Source organism: Artemia sp. Qi Xiang Cuo, chromosome 16 (assembly GCF_049724085.1).
Source record: "Artemia sp. Qi Xiang Cuo chromosome 16, ASM4972408v1, whole genome shotgun sequence".
Taxonomy (NCBI): domain Eukaryota; kingdom Metazoa; phylum Arthropoda; class Branchiopoda; order Anostraca; family Artemiidae; genus Artemia; species Artemia sp. Qi Xiang Cuo.
The window spans coordinates 33,737,806-33,754,578 of record NC_142809.1 but is presented as its reverse complement, the minus strand read 5'-3'; the positions used below and the strand labels follow the sequence as shown (position 1 = coordinate 33,754,578).

The window sequence follows — 16,773 nt, the reverse complement described above, 5'->3', positions numbered from 1 at the left end:
CTGGTACTAATGTTCGTTGAGTTATGCCACCAGCATTATACTGGTAGGCTACAACATCACTGGCGGGGTAATATACGGGTGCCACCACTTATTGGAGGGGAAAGCCCCGGCCCCAAATTATAATGTTATGCCCGTGTCTACCACACCGGTTCTGCAAATATCGGGTTTGGTACTACTCTATTTACAGTATACCCTGTCCCAGGGTATGGTAACGCGATCGAGTGGTCAAATAGCCACTTTCTAAAGCCAAATTTACCCGCCTTGGGTTACGGCTAGAAAATCTCTTAACTCTCTCCTTGGAGGTAACAAACCTCCCTGTCCATATAATAATGACGGTACCTCGTAGTTCTATTCCTACCCTGCCTGGGTTACGGAAAATAGTACACAGTTTGTAGAAAATACCTTACTTGTATTCTTCCAAAAGGGTCACATATAACAACAGAAATATCCTTCCCCAAACGGGGTCAAAACGCAGACTCCTTCCCCAACCGGGGTCAAAACATAGACTAAAAAATAATAATAATATTTACACGACTGTTCTTATTTAACTCTTCGTAGGGTTGAAAATTTTCTCTAAGTGCTGTTTTGTACGCCTTGTACAAAACAGCGAAGTTGTATATTTGCTTCCTTTCGTTTTCATTAACAATTTTTTCATATATTTCTAAGTCCTTTTTATCAGCCTCCGTAAGGATTTTGAAAGCATTATCTTCTACCTTGCTTGTTCCGTTGAGTTCGGATACTCTTAACAAAAGCTCCGTATTGCTATGATTAATATCTTTATACAAAATTCTTTTTAGAAAATATTTGTTTCTAAAATTTTAAGAACGATTATTTAATCTATAGATCACCTTTTTGAGGTTAGTTTGTCTCCATACATCCGAAAGCCAGAAATTTTTAGGTTGATCTCTCTCAAAAGCCTCCAACTGGGCCTTTTCTTCTCCACTTCTTCGTTTCTTTTCTTTCATGTCTCTTTCTTTATAGGCTACTCTAGCCCTTTCGTCTTCTTTTCTATTCTTTCTAATTTGATCTTTCTCAGCCTGCATTTTCCCCTCATATTCTCTCTGCTCTCTCTCAAAAGCCTCCATATTAGCCTTTCTTTCTATTTTCCTACTTTTTCTATGGGCTTCACTCGCCCTTCTCGATATTGAGTTAATCTCATCTCTGTCCAACATAATTTCAGAATTTTGTTAACTGAAATTACCTCTTCAGTGTAAATGAAAATTCTTTTATCCATTTAACTTCCGGTCTCTCGCAAAAAATTGTTTCCTTTTAATATGCCGATTCTATGTGGGTGGTGCAGCCTTCCTTGTCTTACAAGTTAATTATTCGCGTGATCTATTGATTCTTAAATTTTGTTACTTATTATTATCCGACTAGGCACAGCTCAGATAAAAATTTCCCTTTGCGGTGTTTTATATGTAGCCTCTGTAACCACAATAGGCTACTTTTGTAGGCTAAATTACTTGTCTCTTCAAAAACGTAGAATTCTTTTATTATCAACGCTGTTAATAATTCCTGTTCTTGCTGCCACCAATGTTCGTAGTGCTAGCTACCGCTGGCACCACTGTTTGTGGTGTTTTGCCACCAGTGTTATACTGGTAGGCCACAACGCCACTGGCGTGGTAATATACGGGTGTCATCACTCATTGAAGGAGATAGCCCCAGACCCAAATTATCATGCTATGCCCGTGTCTACCACACCGGTTCAGCAAATATTGGGTTTAGTACTACCCTATTAACAGTATACCCTGTCCCAGGGTATGGTAACGCGATCGAGTGGTCAAATAGCCACTTTCTAAAGCCAAATGTACCCGCCTTGGGTTACGGCTAGAAAATCTCTTAACTCTCTCCTTGGAGGTAACAATAATAATGCACCAATAACAATAACAATAACAATAATAATAGTCCATATAATAATGACGGTACCTCGTAGTTTTATTCCTACCCTGTCTGGTTTACGGAAAATAGTACACGGTTTGTAGAAAGTACCTTACTTGTATTCTTCCAAAAGGGTCAGATATGACAATCGATATATCCTTCTCCAAACGGGGTCAAAACGCAGACTATTTCCCCAAACGGGGTCAAATCATAGACTAAAAAATAATAATAATCTTTACACAACTGTTCATATGGGTGGACCTGGGCTTGGCCCAGCCAATCAGCTACATCCCCATTCAAACCCAATTCTAACTCTTAGATTTATCTTTCAATGACTCCCAAACCAGGAAGTAAAAAAATAAAACTTGGTTCAAAGCTTACCTATTGCAATACAACTATCACTTAGTAACGGGAATTTAACCCGTCTTTTGCAATTATACTACAAACAAATACAATTAAGAAAAGGCAAAAAGGTCATTTATCTGAAATGAAAAGAAAGAGGGGTGGAACCCCAGCAATATATATATATCATATATATATATATATATATATATATATATATATATATATATATATATATATATATATATATATATATATATATATATATATATATATATATATATATATATATATATATATATATATATATATATATATATATATATATATATATATATATATATATATATATATATATATATATATATATATATATATATATATATATATATATATATATATATATATATATATATATATATATATATATATATATATATATATATATATATATATATATATATATATATATATATATATATATATATATATATATATATATATATATATATATATATATATATATATATATATATATATATATATATATATATATATATATATATATATATATATATATATATATATATATATATATATATATATATATATATATATATATATATATATATATATATATATATATATATATATCATCGGCACTTGTCAATTAGCTTGTACACACGCAAGACAGATGCTAAAGGAAACTAGTCAAACGGGTATCAGTCAATAGAGAGTTGGATCACAAAGCGTGGTTTGTCATTGCATTTACAATATATAAACTATTGTTTTCTGGGGTCTAGGGGGAAAAAGTACCTAGGTTAGGTTACGTATTTAATATATACTATGCTTTAGCCCCCACCCCCCTGATATGCAAATATATAGCCCAAATTTGTTTCTAAACTATTACATTTTCATCATATTTTATTTTATTTCATTAGCATTATCCAAACTTGACTTCTCGCGTGTGTACCAGCTAATTGACAAGTACCATATCATCTTATAATCACTTATTTAAAAAGATTTTATAAAAAATAGCTTTTATTACTATATAACTGTTTTTATTATACATTTCCCTTCCTGACTCAAGCTAGCTCCTTCTCCATATAATTTCAGTATGACTGTTGACGGAACAAGGTTCAAACTCAACACTGATGAAATTGAAAGTTGGTGAGGTGACTAACTCACTATTGTCACTTGTCACTAAACAAATGACAATCTTATGCTCATGAGAGAGAATGTTATCTTAACTTACTATGTGATTAGGTGAAGTGGGTATATCTCATCCTAATAACTGAGTGATTGTGTGATAAGATTAAATGACTGCGATGTGAAGGAATGTCGATTCTCATGTCAGTGTAGTTAAAATGGGAACAGCGGCTTTTTTCACGGGGAAAAAATAAATAGATAATTCAGAAAATTGAAACTTACTAATTATTCAAAAGCGTAACATAATTGTAACATAAATTCAAAAGCGTAAAAAAAAGTAATGTTTTTAGGACCGTAACGTAAAACGTACCGTTTTATTTAAAACATACCAAAAATGGTACGAACTTAACATTGGTATCAACCCTGCACATTGCTAACGGCTTTTTGTTATACAGAGCGCCAGCCGCAAGATACGACTTTGGATTTTGTCAAGGCTTCATTTAACATGGCTCCAAAAACTTCAGGAAAAGCAGCAAAGAAAGCTGGTAAGGCGTCAAAAACATCACTAAAACTGATAAGAAAAAGAAACGAAAGAGGAAGGAAAGCTCCGCCATTTACATTTACAAAGTTCTCAAGCAAGTACACCCTGACACCGATGTTTCTAGCAAGGCAATGAGCATCATGAATAGCTTTGTCGACGATATCTTTGAAAGTATTGCCGCGGAAGCCTCTTGTCTTGCTCACTACAACAAGAGGTCCACCATCACTAGCATAGAGGTTCAAACTGCTGTGAGGCTACTCCTACCCGGGGAACCTGCCAAGCTCGCTGTTAGTGAAGGCACTAAAGCTGTAACAAAATACACAAGGTCCAAATAAAGGGATTTCCACCGCCTATTACCGCCCAATCAGCCGGGCCCTCCCAAACAGCCCTTTTAAGGGCTACCACCTTATTTTAAATGTTCTGCTCTCAAATAACTGTCATTGCTCTTTGGCCTTAATTTGCGAAATCTTGGGTAACAAGAACCAATACTAAACCATAAAAAAAGCTTCAATTTTCAAAATCGCCTGTTTCGGAGGCAGGTCCCAATTGGCTTGTATAGAAAGTAATATGTATTGACAAATAGTTGAAGAGAATAGAAAAGGGGGCCGCGGCTTTTTCATGACATTCCATCAAAAACCATAGAAAACATTTTTATAGGCCCGTGACCCCCGTCAGGATTTGTTAATTTTCTGGAGTATTTTTGGATTTCTTAGGCTAGCCTAAATTGGCTTTTGTATGCTTACTTTTATATGATTTGGATCTTGTTGAATGCCACGCCGAATCTATGACTCATTTTTACCATAATTTCACGTATATCTGATTAATTTGACCTTTTTTTTATTGTACCCCTTGAGTCATACCTTTTTTTCCGAAGGAATACTAGGACTGTTTAACGTTATTTCGCGTGTTTGTTTAAACCATATAGTGGCCCTTAAAAGGGCCGTTGGTTAGGATGCAGTTGCGTAGAATTAGCTATTGACGAGAAAAAGCCGTGGCTAGCTCTCTAGCCACGGATAAGACGGGCAAGTTGAATATCTTTTGGCATGATGATCACCCTCTTGGCATGAATGGCACACAAGTTGGTGTCCTCAAAAAGTCCAACCAGATACGCCTCGCTGGCTTCTTGTATTGCCATCACAGCCGAGCTCTGGAACCTCAAGTCAGTTTTGAAATCCTGAGCAATCTCTCGCACAAGCCTCTGACAGGGCAATTTTATTATTAAGAGTTAGGTACTCTTTTGATAGCGACATATCTCTCAGGGCTATGGTTCCGGGCCTGTATCTGTGCGGTTTTTTTACCCCACCAGTAGCAGGAGCCGACTTACGTGCTGCCTTGGTCGCAAGCTGCTTTCTAGGTGCCTTTCCGCCCGTTGATTTTCTCGCAGTTTATTTTGTTCTAGCCATATTGATAGTTTGCCTCTCGTTGATAGAATGAACATAGGAACACATTGCTAATAGGATTGCCAACTTTTTGGTCAATGAATATGTCCCTTTAGCATCTGAAAATGTGTCCTTTTCAGCCAAATTACGTCCATATTTTGTCTATAATATGTCCGTAATATGTCCATCTTGAAATCTCAGAAACTAGTTTTTTTTTGCGACTTGTAAACCTCTTTCAAAGCGGCCAGTTAATATCGAATATAAAGAAAACAAAAAAGATTCATTTAGTACATCCATACAGAATGAACTAGTGTTAGAAACATGTAAACAGTAAAAAACTTCTTGTGGGAGCTTAAGGCTCATCTTCCTACGAGAGTTCCTATTGATAGGCATGGTCCGGCGTGAGGGTCAGCTTTTTCCTTTTTTTGGTAACCTTTTGCCAATCAGAGTAATTCTTGCTCATGTCAAAAGGTACAATCCAGGAGTCAAGCGACGTTGCAGAGCGCTAGGTAAGCAGAGTTACCCATCAATCAGGGGGGATAGTTAGTTACTAGGAAGGCATAGTTACTGGACTTTTTAAAAATGCTGAACAAAATAGATGACTTCAAATTTTGATTGGATGCTGGTTTCCAGAAATGATTGGCGCGGAAGGGGGGTTGCCCTCAAATTACTTTTGACTCTTATAAAGGGCACTAAATTTCAATCAAATGAGCCCCATCTGAAGTTTATACGACTAACCATTCCATGAAACCTTATATGCCATATCTTAAAACCCTTGTCCCAGGGCTCTTAGGGGTTGTGTCAACGCTGAGGGCATTGTTATATGTTCTTTGAACCAATTTTAACAAAACGACTATCTGAAAACTTCTGTTGGATGCACCTAGGGAAAAGAAGACGTGGGTGGAGGGGGCTGGGTGGTTTGCCTCTGACCACTCCTGACTCTTAAAAATAGCAATAAAACTTCTGATTTTCAATCCAGTGAGCCCCCTCAAAAATTTATACTCCAACTCTTCCATATAAATCTTATGGGGAACTAGTATAGCTCGTAGCCCTTGCCCTGAAAACTTTTGGGGTTGGGGGGGGGGGGGTCATCCACAAAAACATAATTACTGGATCTTTCAAATATGCTGAACAAAATGGCAATCTAAAAATTTTGATTGGACAAGTTTGGGGAAATGACAGGTGTGGGTGGGGGGGGGTGTTTGCCCTCCAATCACTTATGATTCTTAGAAAGGGTGCTAGAACTTTCAATTTCCAATCGAGTGGTTTCGAAGTTTTAATGACAGCCCTTTCTACACGATGTGCCTTGGTCAGAAGTAAAAAATAAAGTTTAACATTGTCGCTCTTTCATTCATTAAATAAAAAAACAGGTTTTCTTCTGCTTAAAGTAAGGAGCAACATAAAAACATAAAACAAAAAGAAATTATTCTGTATATCAGGGGAGCTCCACCTCCCTCAATACCCCTCTCTTCACGCTAAAATATTTTGAAGAACTTTTAAAAAAGGTTTTGATTCAATTACACGGCCCTTGTGTTTCAAGAATCGTTCTTAAGAAATATTAGACAAAAGGTCGAAAATTAGCATAGAGAGGGGAGTATTGAGGAGGGAGTAGCCCTCGTCGTATACAGAATAATTTCTTTTCGTTTTAAGTTTTAATGTCGCTCCTTACTTTCGGCAGAAAAAACTTGTTTTTTTAATTTATTTCTGATAGTTTTTCAGATAATCCCAGGAAATCCAACCCCTCTGTGGAAAATCCAACGACGAAAAATTTCTCTATATAAAGTTCCTCCCATGTAAAATCCTTCCGCCGGTAAATTAACCCCGGACAATTCCATCCCTGCTGCGAATACTTCCCAGAAAATGTTTTGCTTACGACTCTGCCTGAAAAATACTCATTAGCATACTTTTATTTCAAGAAAGACTTGTTTTCATTTTGTTTTCTGATCCTTTTTAAGGTCATTGGGGAATATTCCTGTGTGGAAAATTCCCCCATAAAGATCCCCAGAGAATTCCAACTGCTGAAAACTTCCCCCTGACAATTCTCTTAAAGTGTCTCCACATGTACAATGGGACCAACAACGAGAAAGCAAGAAAAATAACACAAATTTCGTATACGACTTCTGTCAAATTCTCCCCATGTAGAATTTCCCCTGAAAAGTTCACCCCCAGAAACTTATATCCCAATGGGAAATTCTCCCCATAAAAAATCCATCCCCAGAAAATCTCCTTCCCCCCTTGGAAAATGTCGGTTTGCTTCCCTATAACGAATACTATATGTACACAATGGGGAAATTTGATAACTTGCGGCCTTTCCTCTGGTGGTTCTGAGGGGTCATGTCATCTCCAACGACATATCTATTGTACCTTTCAACTATACTGAACAAAATGGCTATCTAACAATTTTGATCAGACGACTTTCAGGTTAGGTATACCGTTGGTTCGGTACGAGCACCCCTGGAAAAAGCAACACCAACAACTAAAACACGAATCCGTGATGCTTCTTTACTCTTGAAATTCTTTACAAGTTTGTATTCTTTCATCTATATGTACCATGAGTAAAATGCGATGTATTTAAAATACCAAAGTTCCTTATTTTTAAAGATAATTCCGGCTTCCTCTAATTAAGTTAAATCTAGTTTCAAAAATGAAAAGTCCTCAATCAGCAAAGAATAAAAGTGCAGTCACCCCCAGACTAAGAACGGCACTATCCAAGCTTTAGATTTCACTAAGAGAGTGAGTAATAAAAAATTAGGTTAGGTTAGGTTAGCCTACGTACGTGCGCATATAGGTTAAGTTAGGTTAGATTAAGTTAGATTAGGTTAAGTTAGGTTAGGTTAGGTTAGGTTAGGTTAGATTAGGTTAGGCTAGGTTAGCCTACATACGCGCGCGTACGTAGGCTAACCTAGCCTAACCTAACTTAATCTAACCTAACCTAACCTAACTTAACCTAATCTAACTTAATCTAACCTAACTTAACCTATATGCGCGCGTACGTAGGCTAACCTAACCTAATCTAACTTAACCTAACCTAACAATATTTTTTCTGATTTAGTGTGTTTTCGCAAGAAAATAGCTTGTTTTTAGCAAACTTAGCCATATCGAGTTGAAACTCTGCATAAATATCTTCATTTAAGTATAATTGCGTAGGTGCTTAAGGAACATTGAACATTTTTTCTGATTTTGTGTGTTTTCGCAAGAAAATAGCTTGTTTTTAGCAAACTTAGCCATAGCGAGTTGAAACTCTGCATAAATATCTTCATTTTTAGTCTAATTGCATAGGTACTAAAGGAACATTGAACATTTTTTCTGAGTTTGTGTGTTTTCACAAAGATAATAGCAAGTTGAACTAGAACTTTTTATCTTCCGTGAAAATAATCACAAGTATGGCATTAATTTTTCTATCACCCACCGAAAAATTAGAATTGAACTTTAAATTTCTTTATGTCTTTGTGAAATAAAGAACTGAAGTGGAAGATTTTTGTTTTCTCTGAAAAATTAGAATTGAAGTGTGTTCTTTGGTAAAGTTCAGAAGATAACTTGAACTTTCCTTGACTTCGTTGAGAAAATTTTAAATTGAACTAGAACTTTTTATCTTCCGTGAAAATATTCACAAGTATGGTATTACTTTTTCTATCTTCCATCGAAAATTTTAGAATTGAAATTTTAATTTCTTTATGTCTTTGTGAAATAAGGAAATGAAGTGGAAGATTTTTATTTTCTCTGGTGAAATTAGAATTGAATTGTGTTCATTGAGAAAATACAGAAGATAACTTGAACTGTCCTTGACTTCGTTGAGAAAATTTTAAATTGAACTAGAACTTTTTATCTTCCGTGAAAATATTCACAGGTATGGTATTACTTTTTCTATCTTCCCCCGAAAAATTTAGAATTGAACTTTAATTTTCTTTATGTCTTTGTGAAATAGAGAACTGAATTGGAAGATTTTTATTTTCTCTGGTGAAATTAGAATTGAATTTTGTTCTTTAGTAAAATTCAGAAGAGAACTTGAACCTTTCTTCACTTCGTTGAGGAAACTGTAAATTGAACTAGAACTTTTTATCTTCCGTGAAAATATTCACAAGTATGGTATTTCTTTTTCTATCTTCCACCGAAAAATTAGAATTGTACTTTAATTTTCTTTATGTCTTTGTGAAATAAAGAACTTAAGATGAAGATTTTTATTTTCTCTGAAAAAATTAGAATTGAAGCGTGTTCTTTTATAAAATTCAGGAGAGATATTGAACTTTACTTGACTTCATTGAGGAATCTGTAAATTTAACTAGAACTTTTTATTTTCCGGGAAAATATTCACAGGTATGGTATTACTTTTTCTATCTTCCACCGAAAAATTTAGAATTGAACTTTAAATTTCTTTATGTCTTTGTGAAATAAAGAACTGAAGTGGAAGATTTTTATTTTCTCTGGTGAAATTAGAATTGAATTTTGTTCTTTAGTAAAATTCAGAACAGAACTTGAACCTTTCTTCACTTCGTTGAGGAAACTGTAAATTGAACTAGAACTTTTTATCTTCCGGTAAAATATTCACGAGTATGGTATTGCTTTTTCTATCTTCCACCGAAAAATTTAGAATTGTACTTTAGATTTCTTTATGTCTTTGTGAAATAAAGAACTGAAGTGGAAGATTTTTGTTTTCTCTGAAAAAATTAGAATTGAATTTTATTCTTTGGTAAAATTCAGAAGAGAAATTGAATTTTTCTTCACTTCGTTGAGAAAATTTTAAATTGAACTAGAACTTTTTATCTTCCGGGAAAATATTCACAAGTATGGTATTTCTTTTTCTATATTCAAACTAAAAATTTAGAATTGTAATTTAAATTTCTTTATGTCTTTGTGAAATAAAGAACTGAAGTGGAAGATTTTTGTTTTATCTGAAAAAATTAGAATTGAAGAATGTTCTTTGGTAAAATTCAGAAGAGAACTTGAACTTTCCTTGACTTCATTGAGGAAATTTTAAATTGAACTAGAACTTTTTATCTTCCGTGAAAATATTCACAAGTATGGTATTACTTTTTCTATCTTCCATCGAAAAATTTAGAATTGAACTTTGAATTTCTTTATGTCTTTGTGAAATAAGGAACTGAAGTGGAAGATTTTTATTTTCTCTGTAGAAATTAGAATTGAATTTTATTCATTGAGAAAATTCAGAAGAGAACTTGAACTTTCCTTGACTTCTTTGAGAAAATTTTAAATTTAACTAGAACATATTATCGTCCGTTAAAATAATCACAGGTAGGTTATTACTTTTTCTATCTTTCATTAAAAAATTTAGAATTGTACTTTGAATTTCTTTATGTCTTTGTGATATAGAGAACTGAAGTGTTAGATTTTTATATTCTCGGGTGAAATTATTCTTTAATTTTGTTCTTTAGTAAAATTCAGAAGAGAACTTGAACCTTTCTTCACTTCGTTGAGGAAATTGCAAATTGAACTAGAACTTTTTATCTTCCGTGAAAATATTCACAGATATGGTATTTCTTTTTCTATCGTCCACCGAAAATTTAGTATTGAACTTTAAATTTATTTATGTCTTTGTGAAATAAAGAACTGAAGTGGAAGATTTTTGTTTTTTCTTTATAAATTAGAATTGTATAATTTTCTTTTGTAAAATTAAGAAGAGAACTTGAACTTTCCTTGACTTCTTTGATGAAAATTTAAATTGAAATAGAACTTTTTATCTTCCGGGAAAATATTCACAAGTATGGTATTACTTTTTCTATCTTCCATCAAAAAATTAGAATTGTACTTTAAATTTCTTTATGTCTTTGTGAAATAAGGAACTGAAGTGTAAGATTTTTATTTTATATGGAGAAATTAGAATTGAATTTTATTCTTTGGTAATATTCAGAAGAGAACTTGAAATTTCCTTTACTTCTTTGAGGAAATTGTAAATTGAACTAGAACTTTTTATCTTCCGGGAAAATATTCACAAGTATGGTATTACTTTTTATATCTTCCACCGAAAAATTTAGAATTGAACTTTAAATTTCTTTATGTCTTTGTGAAATAAAGAACTGAAGTGGAAGATTTTTATTTTCTCTCGTGAAATTAGAATTGAATTTTATTATTTTGTAAAATTCAGAAGAGAACTTGAATTTTTCTTCACTTCGTTGAGAAAATTTTAAATTGAACTAGAACTTTTTATCTTCCGGGAAAATATTCACAAGTATGGTCTTGCTTTTTCCATCTTCCTCTGAAAAATTTAGAATTGTACTTTAAATTTCTTTATGTCTTTGTGAAATAAGGAACTGAAGTGGAAGATTTTTTTTTTCTCTGTAAAAATTAGAATTGAATCGTGTTCTTTTGTAAAATTCAGAAGAGAACTTGTACTTTCCTTGAATTCATTGAGGAATCTGTAAATTGAACTAGAACTTTTTATCTTCCGGGAAAATATTCACAGATATGGTATTACTTTTTCTATCTTCCACCGAAAAATTTAGAATTGAACTTTTAATTTCTTTATGTCTTTGTGAAATAAAGAAGTGAAGTTGAATATTTTTATTTTCTCTGGTGAAATTAGTATTGAATTTTGTTCTTTAGTAAAATTCAGAAGAGAACTTGAACCTTTCTTCACTTCGTTGAGGAAATTGTAAATTGAACTAGAACTTTTTATTTTCCGGGAAAATATTCACAAGTATGGTATTGCCTTTTCTATCTTCCACCGAAAAATTTAGAATTGAACTTTAAATTTCTTTATGTCTTTGTGAAATAAAGAACTGAAGTGGAAGATTTTTGTTTTCTCTGAAAAAATTAGAATTGAATCGTGTTCTTTAGTAAAATTCAGAAGAGAACTTGAACCTTTCTTCACTTCATTGAGGAAATTGTAAATAGAAATATAACTTTTTATTTTCCGGGAAAATATTCACAGGTATGGTATTACTTTTTCTATCTTCCACCGAAAAATTTAGAATTGTAATTTAAATTTCTTTATTTCTGTGAAATAAAGAAGTGAAGTTTAAGATTTTTGTTTTCTCTTAAAAAATTAGAATTGAAGCTTGTTCTTTGGTAAAATTCAGAAGAGAACTTGAACTTTCCTTGACTTCATTGAGGAAACTGTAAATTGAACTAGAACTTTTTATTTTCCGGGAAAATATTCACTAGTATGGTATTTCTTTTTCTATCTTCCACCGAAAAATTTTGAATTGAACTTTAAATTTCTTTATGTCTTTGTGAAATAAAGAACTGAAGTGGAAGATTTTTATTTTCTCTTGTGAAATTAGAATTGAATTTTGTTCTTTAGTAAAATTCAGAAGAGAACTTGAACTTTCCTTGACTTCATTGAGGAAAGTGTAAATTGAACTAGAACTTTTTATCTTCCGGGAAAATATTCACAAGTATGGTATTACTTTTTCTATCTTCCACCGAAAAATTTAGAATTGATCTTTAAATTTCTTTATGTCTTTGTGAAATAAAGAACTGAAGTGGAAGATTTTTGTTTTCTCTGAAAAAATTAGAATTGAAGCGTGTTCTTTAGTAAAATTCAGAAGAGAACTTGAACCTTTCTTCACTTCGTTGAGGAAATTGTAAATTGAACTAGAACTTTTTATTTTCCGTGAAAATATTCACAAGTATGGTATTAATTTTTCTATCTTCAACCGAAAAATTTAGACTTGAACTTTAAATTTCTTTATATCTTTGTGAAATATAGAACTGAAGTGGAAGATTTTGTTTTCTCTGGAGAAATTAGAATTGGAGCACGTTCTTTTGTAAAATTCAGAAGAAAACTTGAACTTTTTTTATCTTCTGCGAAAAATTTGGAACAGTATTTTAAATTTTTCATCTCTTCGAGACAGATCTTAACTAAAGTTGAAAATTTTTATATTATTTGGAAAATTAGAATTGATTAAAAACTAATTTCTTTTTCATTGAGAAAGTGGGTGAAAAAGATAAGTACTTCAAGTTGGAAAATGGGTTTAGGAGGGACATTATGAAAGGAACTTGTTCTAAACGGATATAATAAAGCCATAAAAAGTGTTAAAAAGGGAGCGGGGGGGCTTTGGAGGGGTCCGGGGTGGGCATTTGGGGACCCAGGGGCCCTTGTGGGGTGGAGGGGTCATATGGGAGCCTGAGGGGACCTTTGGGGACCGGGGTGAGCCTTTGGGGGTCTGGGGAGGGTCTTTGCACGTCTGAGAGGGTCCTTCAGGACCGACTGGTCCTTTGGGAGCCCGGTGTACCTTTGAGGACCGGGTGAGGGCCTTTGGGGGTCCGGGGAGCCCTTGAGCACCGATTGGGCCCTTTGGGGCTCGGTGGGTCCGTTGGGGGTCTGGGCGACCCTTGAGGACCTGGGGAGGACCTTTGGGGTCCAGGGGACCCTTTGGGGGTCCGGTGGTCCCGTTGGGAGCCCGGTGGATCTTTGGGGACCAGGTGAGGGCCTTTGGGGGCCCAGTGGGTGCTTTGGGAGCCTGGTGTACCTTTGAGTAGCGGGGCCTCGTTCTGGGCTGAGTTAGAGTACGGGGGGGCCGTTGGGAGCCCTGGGAGCCAGGGTTGGACCGGGGGGGACCCGGGGTGGTCTTTTGGGGTCGGGTAGCCTGGTGAGGACCGGGGAGGGCCTTTGGGGGCTTGGGTATAGCCTGGTTGGGGTTTGGGGCCCTTGCGGTGCCCGGGGGACCTTTGGGGACCGGGTGAGGGCCTTTGGGGACTGGTGGTGGATCGTTGGGGGCTCGGGTATGGCTTTTTTAGGGTCTGGGGCCCTTTGGGTGCCTGGTGGACCTTTGGGACCGGGAGAGGGCCTTTGGGGACTGGTGGAGGACCTTTGGGGGTCTGGGGGGGGGCCTTGAGCACGGATTGGACCCTTTGGGGCCCGGTGGGTCCGTTGGGGGTCTGGGGTCCCTTTGGGAGCCCGGTGGACCTTTGGGGACCGGGTGTGGGCCTTTGGGAGCCTGGGGGACCTTTGAGGACCGGAGGCTTCCTTCGGGGTTGTGGTAGGGGGATCGGAACCCTTTGGGGTTGGGGTAGAGGACCTCACAACACTGTTCAATTGAAACTTGTGTATTATAACGAACACACTCAAATTCTCTTCCAAAATCTCTTCTAAAATCATATTTTATAATGTCTCTAGCTGTTTTGCCGAAATAATTCCATAAAATAGCTAAAACGGTTTCGCCAAAATTATCCCTAAACGGAATTTCAGCATGTTCCATTTGTTTGGCATCCCTGCGCTGGCTTATTTCAAATTATTAGGAAACCTTTTCGCGCGCTAAGATCAAAACGTCTGCTCGGAAACGATTCTCTTGTTGGAAACAACAAATTAATTTCCCTTTCGTGAATCAATTCTCTTTAGAACAACAAATTAATTCCCCTTTCGTGTCAATCAATCAATCATGACATCATGTGTGATCTAACTGTTTCTCCTAGACAATTCTCTTTGGAAATGCAAAGACATTAATTAACTTGACGTCATCTGTCAGACATTAATTAACTGTTTCCCGGGAACTCGTAACATTTGGCTTTGAAACAACAATAACAAATACTGTTTCCCGGAAACTCGTAAAATCTGGCTTGAACAACAACAAGAATGAAGTGACAAAGTTTCTGTTTTTCCATTCTCACTGACAAAATCCATAAAACCATCAAATAATCAACGCACATAACCATCCATGAAAACTGACAAAAATGTGACAAAATTCCTGTTTTTTCATTCTCACTGACAAAATCCATAAAACCATCCATAAATGTGACAAAATTCCTGTTTTTCAAATTCTCACTGACAAAGTCCATAAACCACGTGGGTCTATGCCCATATATGGAGCCCCAGTAGGAGTAGAACCCCCATCTCTACTGATTCCGTGTGGTTTTTCTTTACTTGGTGCCCATTAAAAACGAAATTTTTGTGTTAAATAAGTAGGGCTTGTATTTTTTAAAAGAGCTTTACGGAGTTCGAGAGACTCGGTTGCCTGATTCCGTGTGGTTTTTCTTTACTTGGTGCCCATTAAAAACGAATTTTTTGTGTTAAATAAGTAGTTTTTTTATCTTTTAAAAGAGCTTTAAGGGGTTTGAGAGATTCAGTTGCCTGATTCCGTGTGGTTTTTTCTTTACTTAGTGCTCATTAAAAACGAAGTTTTTGTGTTAAATAAATAGTTCTTGTATCTGTTAAAAGAGCTTTAAGGGGTTTGAGAGACTCGATTGCCTGATTCCGTGTGGTTTTTCTTTACTTGGTGCCCATTAAAAACAAAATTTTTGTGTTAAATAGGGAAGAGAGGGGTGAAACCGTACATTTAGAGGGTTTTGACCCCTAAAAAGCGTACTTCTAAAGATACAAACTTCCTTTTTACATGAATAGATAGCTCAATTATTTACTTTTCTTGGTGATTTTTTTCAATGACATCCATCAAGTTGTTTCTTGGTGAGACCCAAAAATGTGTGACCTCTTCAAGTGTCCAAAGTCACCCCAACCAGGGGGTGACTTCGGACACACATGGGGTATTTCCGTACATTCAATAATTAATGCTTGTAATTATTGATTCAGATTTTATTAACATTTAATTCAGATAATTTACAAGTTAAATGTAACATTAAATTTATTGTATAGGGAATTGGGCCAAATCACAGCCAAATACAAGAGCTTTGGCTGTTCTCCCAGTTCCTCCTACTGATACCGGTGCAGGAAGGTTCATAATAATGTCTTGAAAGTCAGTTTCTGACAATCTCGACATTCAGGGAAGATGAACTTCCTACCAGACTTGCGTAGGTAGTTTATTTTTACTACTCTGCCACTTATTTCTTCAATTTCACCAACATAGTAAACAGCAGAGTTTTGCTTCTTTCCAACCATAAGCCTCACAAGCACAAAATTTCCACAAGATAATTCTTCATCTGTCTCAAACTCACTGATACTTCCACAATGTAAAGACTCGTCATCTGACTCGTCATTGAGCTGTATATCTATGTCTGAAATGCTGTCTCTAATTTTGTCAGTAATGAGTGAAACCTTTGACTTTTTTAGCGACTTTTTCTTTTTCTTAGCAAGCCTTAGCTCAGTGTCTGCTTCTAGTGCTCTTTTTTCTGGTGTTTCTGTCAGAATTCTACTTTTGCTTTTTTTACTGTTTTTGCGCGGCCACACTTGCATTTTTGCCTGTGGATATGGTCTGATGCTTTCAGGAGTTACTGCCGTAGGCAAGTTTGACTGCTGTTGACCCATCATGACAGGAGATGAATCACAAAATAAACTAGGGTGACGATCATCCATATTGGAAGTTTCTGAGGCATTCTGTTCAGCTGGATCTGGGTGGTTTGTCACCTCAGCTGGCAGAAAATCGACTTCTGTCAACACATTTGGATTTAAAGGCCAAATTCCTCTTTTCTCAAAACCAGCTGTGATATTTTGAAGATTCAGAAAGGGATGCTTGCTCAAATAAGCTATTTTATGTGTTGAAAGTCTCTGACCAGGGTTTAAATGCATCCAATTGTCAAACGACTCCCTGATTGCATACTTCAACGGTGCATACACTGTAATATCAAGGGATTGGA

At 35.5% G+C, this 16,773-nt stretch overlaps 2 pseudogenes; one reads left to right on the top strand and one right to left on the bottom strand.

Annotated features, from left to right (window-relative positions):
* Window positions 1-663: 663 nt before the first annotated feature.
* On the top strand, window positions 664-4,245 carry LOC148942821 (histone H2B-like; annotated as a pseudogene).
* Window positions 4,246-4,841: 596 nt separating this feature from the next.
* LOC148942820 (histone H3-like) lies at window positions 4,842-5,319 on the bottom strand (annotated as a pseudogene).
* Between the last annotated feature and the right edge of the window lie 11,454 nt (window positions 5,320-16,773).